Raw genomic sequence first — 9,114 nt, forward strand, 5'->3', positions numbered from 1 at the left:
AGTGTCCTCTCTTCCTTCACAGTTATTTCTGCCTCCTTATCGCTATGTTTTACACATGACTCCTCCAGCCCCTATGACCTGGAAAATTCAGGCCCTACATTTACCCTAATACCTGTTTCTCCAGTTGACCTAATGAGCAGGAATTTGATTGGCCCGGATCATCTTTTCACATGTGGATATGCTGCAGGTTGCTGGGTATGGAGCCTGGGGTGCATCCTAAATGGTATAAAATATTGCAGTGTGATCTGCGGATGGACCAATGTGCTTTAATAATTAGTAATAGCTAACACTAAAAATGTGCTTGTTATGTCTGAGGCTTTTTACCAGGATTACCACATTTAATCTTTACAGGAACAACCCACTAAGGGAAACACTATATCGGCCCCTTTTCTTGCTAGTAGGTGAAATTAATTAAATTACCTAAGCCAGTAAATGAAGATCCTAGGATTCAAATTCAGCATTTTTCCCCATGTCAGCATTAGTGAGAAATAATGTATATGCCATACAGTTTACCCACTTAAAGTGTACAATTCAATGGTTTTTAGAGTAATCACAGAGTTGGGTTACTATCATTATAGTCAATGTTGGAACTATTTTACTACCTTACCCTGAAACCCTACCCTTTAACAGTTATCTCCATTGCTCCTCAACTAGCCCTAGGCAACCACTAATCTGCTTTCTGTCTCTATAGATTTGTTTGTTCTGGACATTTCATAGAATCATGCAATGCATGGTGTTTTGTGATTTCCCTATTTTATTTAGCATAGTATTTTCAAGGTTGATCTGTGTTCTAGCATATATGAAGGACCTTCGAAAACCTCATGAAAAGATGGAGTTAAATTATGAGTTTATTTTGGTGTTGTAAAATATTTTTAAACCCATGAATAGTTTTTTCATAGTCTATATTTTTCATGAACTCTTTTAAAAAAGTTTAATTATTTTATTTTAACTTTATTGATTTATTTATTTTAAATTTGATCAGAGAGGGACAGAGTGAGAGTGAGACAAAGAGAGAGAGACAGAGAGAGAGGAAAGTGAGAAAGCAAGCTGCCAGGTCTGGGACTCAAACCACAGTAGGCATGTGGGAGCTCAGTATCCTTAACCACCATGCCACCTGCTGGCCCTTCTTTTTTTAAAAGGTTGTGTTTTTTTTCAAGAATTATTTTAACTTAATTTATTCATGAACTTTTTTTAATACCTCCCTGAGATCAGCAAATCATTTTTAGTGGCTTTAATATTCTATTGTATAGCTAGTCCACGTTTCATTTATCAGTTGATGGACATTTCAGTATTTCTACAATACTTTGTCTGTTATGAGTAATACTGTTATGAATATTGGTGTACAAGCTTTTGTGTGGACATAACCTTTCATTTCCCTTGGCTTGGCAGATACCTAGCACAGAAAATTCAGACATGTGACTCTACTGCACAGTGGGCATGGTAGGCTTTTGAAATCCGGCCCGTCTCGTATATGAATAGCTTACTAGTTAGTATTGGCTGTATCTTATTTTTTATTTTTATGTATTTATTTATTGTAAATTTGCTATGAGGAACATGTGGCCACCAGAAAGACAAAGAAGATGAGAGAAAGAGGGGAAGTGAGAAATCACTCCCTAGAGGGGATGACTACTCCTCAATCACTTCTCCATTCACCTACGGGTATTTTGGTCATGCCTGCACACATGCCTTGCATGATTTTCAAGCTACTGGGTTCAGGACTTGAACCATGCTGTTAGCCATGTGGGATCTACCCATTGTAACCAGCATGCTACCAGCTGGTCTAGCTATATCTTAACTTAATAAACATTATTAAATGAATGAATTTTTCTTAGTTATATAGTTTACTTTAAACAACCAGAGTTGCCTAATTTGTGTATAATACTTTAGAGAATCTCTATAACCACTTCATTATTTTTTTAATTTTTTTTTAAAGAGAGAGATTTTTTTTTTTTTGCTATAGGGTGTGTGCACTCGCCAGAGAGACAGAGAGAAAGAAAGCAAGAAATCATTCCCCAGGCAGGATGGCCATGCTGCAACACACACACACACACACACACACACACACACACACACACACATGCCTGGCGTGAGTTTTAAGTTGCTGGTCCCAGGACTCGAACCGTGGTCAACTATGTGGGAGTCCAGCAACATATCCATTATGCCATTCGCTGGTCTCTCTATAATCACAACAGATCCTTTAAGACCCCGATATCCCATGCATATAAATAACACTAAGAAATATTGATTACATGTGTTTATTCGATAAATATATACTAAGTGTTCTCCATGTGCCAAGCACTATGGGAGGAATTAGGAACCCATGGAATCAAAGGACACAGATTGGAAAGTATCCTGAAACAAATCGGTGCATTCTAAATTTTATGCAGATTTCTTTATTACAATGTGCTTTCTAGATGGCAGTATTTGCCAAACACACATCTCTAGAAGGGAGTCCCAGGGACCAGCAGTTGGCGTAATGGCTATGTCACTGAACTCCCATGTGGTTGACCACTGTTCGAGTCCTGGACCTGGTGGCTTAAACTCACGCTGGGCGCGTGTGCGTGCATGCCCAAGATCCCGAGAGGAGAATGGAGGAGAAGGGATTACAGTGTGGCAATCCTCCCTGGGGGGTGATTTCTCACTTTTTAATATCTCTCTCTCTCTCTCTCTCTCTCTCTCTGGCGAGCACACGTGCCCTATAGTAAAAAAAAAAAAAAAAACTCTCAAAAAAAAAAAGGGAGTTCCAGTCTGCAAACAAAATGTTTTCTATACTTTGAGCAGTCTTGTGGGGGAAATAATAAGAATCCATGGTTTCTTTCTCCCAAGAATAGACTTTCAAGACAAACTTCACTGTTTCCTCATTTCCTTGAGACTTTCGTTTCTACTGCATTTTAGATGAGATAGGGATACAAAATAAGTTAATAATTTAATGGCTGTAATTAATCAAAGAATTATCCCATGTAACACATGAACTCTTCTTTGGCTTTGTGGTCTGGATTAACAAAGTCACCAAGTGCCACTCTGTTGCTTCAAAATCTTGTTCTAAAATAGGTTAGTGTTGTAAGAAGTCTTTTTTGCCTTTGCTTTTTAACATTGGTGCCTCTTCCCTAGTGATATGCTCTGAAAAAATAAGTTAAGCAGAAGGAAATGAAGGCCAATTTAATCTCAGAACCTAGTTTCTAATATTGGTTTGGGGTCAAAATGTAAAAAAAAAAAAAAAAAAAAAAAAACAAGGACAACTAATACAAAGATGTAATAGCAGCTTCTCACTCTGTTCAAGCAAATGAAATTTTCTGAAACCAGATGAACTTAAATATTTTCAATTTCTTGAAGACCAAAGAATGCAAAAGTTAAAAATAATGAGCAAATTTTTACCTGAATCAGTTTTTTAAAAGACTAGATCTATTTACCTCTTACTCCATGAACTTCTTTTCATTGAGTCTTATTACAATATTTCCTCATTCAGGTAGAAAACAGCATTTTCAGAAATTAGAAAGAAAGGCTTTGCTTTTCCCATGAGGGATACTCTTTTAGAAACAATAATCTTTTTCTTTTGAATACCTTTACTTATTTTTGATGCTAAGAGCACTATATGTTTGTTTAATTTTTTTTTTTTCCTGAAGAACACTGATCTTCACAGAATGGCTCATTTGCTTCAAGGATAGCCAGTTTCTCTTTTTCCCATGGCAGGTATTGAATAAGACTAGACTGCCTTTAACATAGGTGTACTTTCTGCTTCTCCTCTGCCTCATCCTAAGATGTACCACAGTTATAAATGTGAATGAAAGGGATTGTTTGAAGGAAGTTGAGTAGAGAAACTACTCAGAAGAAGCCATTTCCATCCTTCACTTGCAGTATTATATGCAATAATTTATATAATACTGCACTATTATAATTATGTAATATAATGAATATAATAGCTAATATAATAATGTATTTAATACTATAATTACATGCAATAAAATATAAATGTCTCAAGGTTAGAGGGCCATCTGGGTAGCACATCCATTTCATGGAGAAATGGTCCAGTGTTAAGAGCCAGGTGCCTGGACGGTGAGGAAGTAACTAAGGAAGACCAGAGGACCTGGCAGCTACATCTGCACTATTTCCTAGGTCACAGCTACTAAGTCTGCAAAATATCAATGGAAAGAAGAAACAAAGGTGAAATAGCATGAAAGACCAGAAGATGACTACAACCTCTGGTTAATAACAGCCAATCTTCTTATCTGTTACCCTCTAAACACCAGGTATGAAGTTCCTACAAAAGGAAGGCAGTGATGAAGAAAACAGCAGACAGGCCCACCTGTGGTGGTGCTGCAGTGCTAACACAAGTACCTGCAAGGCTGGAAGCCTTCGGGTCTGCCACAGGTTCAGATCTATGCGTTGGCCTGAAAACATGCAGAGCATATGTACAGTCACCTAGGACCCTGTAGAGTTGGAGAGCTGAGGAAAGGGGATCATAGCATGATGAGATCCTTTTGGGGGTGCTTCGCTCCCTTTCTCTGTCTCACATGAACTATCATAAAACAAAACAAAACAAAGAGAAAGGAAAAGAAAAAGGTAAACAGCAAAATCACTTTGCATTCTATTCAATCTTTTCTATGGTACCCAGTAGCCAGTATAGCACCTGGTAGAATAGGTAGGTACCTGTTAAAAATATCAGTTTAATATTGGCAGCCTGGCCCTTAATGCAATCAATAAAATATTTCTTTTCTAAAGTAAGTTATCATGCACTCCTCTTCTCCCCCAGATCCCACTTGCCCAGGTGGAGTCTACCTAACTGATCTGTCTCCTGAAAGACTAACCTCAAACTTTCCCTCTGGGTTGAATTCATGATTGTTTTCCACTTTATCCAAAAAGTTAAATGTAGATTTTTTTCAATCATTTATGGAAACTTAAGAATCAGCTTCAATGGTTAAAAAAAAGTGCTTCTCTAGCATAACTATGAAACTATGACAAAAAATGGGCATAAAGATATCTATAAATGTGGCAAGATTTTAGATCTTTGAAAAGGCAAGTTTAAATGTATAAACATACTTTTTTTTTTAGATAAATAGGTATGTATTTTTTGAGAGTTTCAGATACCATGAAATTTCACTTTGAAATACATCTCCTAAGGAAAAGGATATTTTTCCATAAAAATACAATACCGGTATCACACCTAAGAAAATTGATGATATCACAGTTTTAATTGGAAAATAGTCTGTATTAAAATTCTTCCAGTTGCTCAAAAGTGTCTTCTTTATGGGACCAGCAGTTAGCATAATGGCTATGTTGCTGGACTCCCATGTAGTCGACCACAGTTTGAGTCCTGGCTTAAAACTCACGCCAGGCGTGTGTGCGTGCGTGCCCAAGATCCTGAGAGGAGAATGGAGGAGAAGGGATTGCGGCGTGGCCATCCCCCGTGGGGGGTGATTTCTCGCTTTCTATCTCTCTGTCTTTCTCTTCTGTCTGTCTGGCGAGCGCACGTGCCCTATAGCAAAAAATCTCTAAAAAAAATAAAAGTGTCTTCTTTAGACTTTTTTTCTCACTCCAGATTTCAATCAAGGATCATATCTTGCATTCAGTTGTAATGTTTGTTTCAGTCTTTTCTTTCTTTCGTTTTGTTTGTTTTTCCCAGATGCCTGTGTACTTGTCAGAAAGAGACATAACAAGAGAGCCTGGTGGAAGGGGATGAGCAGATCTGGGTTCAAACCACATGAATGGCCATGAGGGATCCAATTGCCCTAACCACCAGGCTACAGGCTAGCCCCGTTTCCTGCATTTCTAAAAATGTTACTGATTTGAAGAGCCCAGGCCAATGATTTTATGGAATGCCCCACATTCTGGGTTTGCTTGATTACTTTGTCATAAGGAGTTTTTGGCAAGAACATTTCATTTGTGATGTGTCCCATGATATAAAATGTCTAGTTGTCCCAGTAATGTTTTGATAGCTTATTTGATCATTTGGTGAGTGTGGGTGCTTGCCATGACTCGTTAGTGTAAAGGTCCACTTTTTTTTTCTTTCTTTCTTTTTTTTTTTTTTAGAGGTTTTCGCTATAGGGCGCGTGCACTCTCCAGACAGACAGAGAGAGACATAGAGACAGAAAGTGAGAAATCACCCCCCAGGGGGGATGGTCATGCCACAATCCCTTCTCCTCCATTCTCCTCTCGGGATCTTGGGCACGCACGCACACACGCCTGGCATGAGTTTTAAGCCACCAGGTCCTGGACGCGAACCGTGGTCTACTACATGGGGGTCCAGCGACATAGCCATTATGCTAACTGCTGGTTCCCAAGGTCCACTTTTCACTTCATAATTAGTGGGTAGTATGTGGGACAATTTTTAGAACCATATGAACATCTCACTTCCTATTAACATTTTGCCGAGGAGGTTTGGCATCTATTGATAATCTTTGTCTAAATAAGTTATTACATCAGAAACTGTAAAATGCTCCTTTCTAATTTTATTATTTCTTCTATATGTATTAGTTGAATTCTTCAGTAAAAAAGAATTTTTCTGCTTTTCTTCTAGCAAACAGACTCCATTTCAGTTCAAACACTAAGGTAAGATGATCAGGCCTTTCCCAAGAATTCTTGAAATCCTCAGAGATAGGTTGTTTACCAGAGAAATTTGGGATGACAGCCTTGCAGAGGGAGGCTGGAGATGAGGAAACAGGTCTGAGTTGATAATAAATACCTAGTTTGGCATGTTTCATGGGAAGATTCACACATAAATAAATATTCTCGGGTCAGCAGGTGATGCGGAGGTTAAGGTGCTGAATCCTACATGCCAAATGCAGTGTGAGTCCTGAACCCAGTGGCTTGAAAATCATGCCACTAGGCACATGTGCATACGTGCCTGAAGTCCCAAGAGGAGACTGGAGAAGGGATTATAGCATGACCATCACCCCGGAGAGTGATTTTTTTCCCCTCTACCACAAAAAGTTCATAACCAAGAAAAACACGCTGGAGGTTTGACTAAACAATAGGTATTTCTCTTTACTGATATTTCTCATGGCCAGTGGCAGTCTTTCATAGCAGGTAATAAGTAAGCACCAGAAAATAAATTTAATTCTATGACTTTGGTGTAGGACATTCTGTCTTACCATATAAGAGTGACCTAGAGAAGATACTAATCAAATCACTCAAGGCTCACTTTGATATTCAGAGGCAATTGAAGTCTTATGCCAGGGAGAAAACTGGGAATAGTACTGCCCCAATCTGAAGTTTGGTTTGGAGCTGGGTAGTGTATTAGGACACACCATTTTCTCCAGTCTACCTGATAACATTCTCTTCTTTGGGTATGAGTAGAGTGAGTTTGCAAAGTCCTTTCATGTTCAATGAGCTATTGATCCAGTGAGATTGGCAAGGTAAGGAAGACTGGCTTTACTCTATTAAAAACATGGACAGGGACCAGCAGTTGGCATAATGGCTATGTCATTGGACTGCTATGTAGTCGACCATGGTTTGAGTCCCGGACCCAGTGGCTTCAACTCACACCAGGCGTGTGTGTGTGTGCATGCCCAAGATCCCAAGAGGAGAGTGGAGGAGAAGGGATTGAGGTGTGGCCATACCCCCTGAGGGATGATTTCTTGCTTTCTCTCTGTCTCTGTCTTTCTGGTGACATACATGCTCTATAGCAAAAACCTCTAATAAAAAAAATAAAATAGGGACCAGCAGTTAGCGTAATGGCTATGTTGCTGGACTCCCACGTAGTTGACCGTGGTTCGTGTCCCAGACCCGGAGGCTTAAAACTCACGCCAGGCGCCTGTGCATGCGTGCCCAAGATCCCAAGAGGAGAATGAAGGAGAAGGGATTGTGGCATGGCCATCCCCCCTGGGGGGTGATTTCTCGCTTTCTGTCTCTCTGTCTCTCTCTGTCTGTCTGGCGAGTGCACGCGCCCTATAGCAAAAACCTCTAAAATAAATAAATAAATAAAATAAATAAAATACAATAAAATAATAAAGGACAAAACCAAAATGCAATGGGGAAAAAAAGAGATATTCAGGGTGCAGCTCGGTGTCAAACCCACTTTTTTAACCTTTGCTTTCTCCAGCCTCTCTTGCTCCTTTAACAGGGCAGTATTTCATGGTGGGCTTCTAGGCAGATGAATTCAGTTGCAGTTTTCAGTCTACATGCTGATGAAACCAGATTCTATTTGCAGGGCTTCCCTGGGGGAAGCCTGCTGTGCTAGTTGTGGACTTTCTTCAGACTTCTGCTCAGTCCTCACTATTGTACCGACCTTGGAAAGCCTTCCTCCTTTCCTGCAATGGGCATTTTAAGGGCAAAGTAATAAAGGGCAATTTTTAAAGACTGGTAATCATCTCAAACTATAATCTTGGGAATCAGATTCCTGGTTTTCTAGATCAGAGCTGTCCAATAAAACATAACATAAGCCCCATATGTAATTCTTAATTTCCTAGTAGCCGCATTAAAAAATAAATAGAAAAAGCAGTTGAAACTAATTTTAATCATCTATTTTTTTAAAGAATTATTTTATTTAACTTTTTTTTTTTTTTTAATTTGACCAGAGAGGGACAGAGTAAGAGAAAGAGAGGGAAAGTGAAAAAGCAAGCCACCAGGGGACCAGCAGTTGGTGTAATGGCTATGTTGCTGGACTCTCGTATAGTCAACCGCAGTTCAAGTCCCAGATCCAGTGCCTTAAACTCACTCCAGGCTCAAGATCCTGAGAGGAAAATGGAGGAGAAGGGACTGTGGCATGGCCATGCCCCTTGGGGAGTGATTTCTTGCTTTCTGTCTCTCTGTGTCTTTCTGGTGAGTGCAGGCGCCCTACAGGAAAAACCTCTCAAAAAAAAAAAAAAAAAAAAAAAAAAAAAAAAAAAAAAAAAAAAAAAAAAAGAAAAAAAAAAACTGAATGTTTTCGGCCAGCAGTTAGCATAATGGCTATGTCGCTGGACTCCCACGTGGTCGACCGTGGTTCACTTCCTGGATCCAGCGGCTTAAATTCACGCTGGGCATGTGTGCATGCGTGCCCAAGATCCCAAGAGGAGAATGAAGGAGAAGGGATTGTGGCATGACCATCCCCCTTGGGGGGTGATTTCTCGCTTTCTATCTATCTATCTATCTCTCTCTCTCTCTCTCTCTCTCTCTCTCTCTCTCTGGGGAGCGCGC

The sequence above is a fragment of the Tupaia chinensis genome, unplaced genomic scaffold (assembly GCF_000334495.1).
Source record: "Tupaia chinensis unplaced genomic scaffold, TupChi_1.0 Scaffold000089_1, whole genome shotgun sequence".
Lineage (NCBI taxonomy): Eukaryota > Metazoa > Chordata > Mammalia > Scandentia > Tupaiidae > Tupaia > Tupaia belangeri.